The sequence below is a fragment of the Poecilia formosa genome, unplaced genomic scaffold (assembly GCF_000485575.1).
Source record: "Poecilia formosa unplaced genomic scaffold, Poecilia_formosa-5.1.2 Scaffold150, whole genome shotgun sequence".
NCBI classification, from domain to species: domain Eukaryota; kingdom Metazoa; phylum Chordata; class Actinopteri; order Cyprinodontiformes; family Poeciliidae; genus Poecilia; species Poecilia formosa.
Window position 1 is genome coordinate 525,190 of NW_006800089.1, and position 737 is coordinate 525,926.

The following is a 737-nucleotide window of genomic DNA, read 5'->3' on the forward strand; positions in this document are numbered from 1 at the left end:
CCCACAGTCCAAAAACATGACTGTCAGGTTAATTGGTCTGTCTAAATTCTCCCTAGCTGTGAGTGTGTGTGTGCATGGTTGTTTGTCCTGTGTGTCTCTGTGTTGCCCTGCGACAGACTGGTGACCTGTCCAGGGTGTATCCTGGAACGTTAGCTGGAGATAGGCACCAGCGACCCCACTAAGAAAATGGATGGATGGCTGACACTATTGTGCCCTCTACTGAGCACCTTGCACCACCTGCAGTGCAATTATATTAGCTTGTTCCAATTTATTTAATAAATGATTTAGTAATATCAATACATATTTATATAAATATACAAACACAAATAAATAATTAATAATGACACAGATTAATAATGATTAATACCGAATAATACATATTAGATACATGTTTATATGTATAAACATAAACATGTAAAGCCTAATATATATTTTCTGTCGGCTGTTTTCCAGCCGACGAGTTCTAGCTTCAGAGTGATTCAGCAGCTGAGATTGAGTCCAAAATCTGATGCGAGATTCATCCGTGCTGCAGTGAATCCGTCTCTCTTTAAAAATATCTCCATTTTAAGTTTTATAATATCTGTTACACTGTCACATTTCTAATGTAGGCTCTTGTGTCAGATAATCTAAGCCAATGTTGGAGAATAATACATTTTTTAGATTTACGGAATCTCAGTTTGCCTTCATAGCAGGGCTGAAACCCAGTATTACACCAAGCACTGTAGCTAATATTAGCT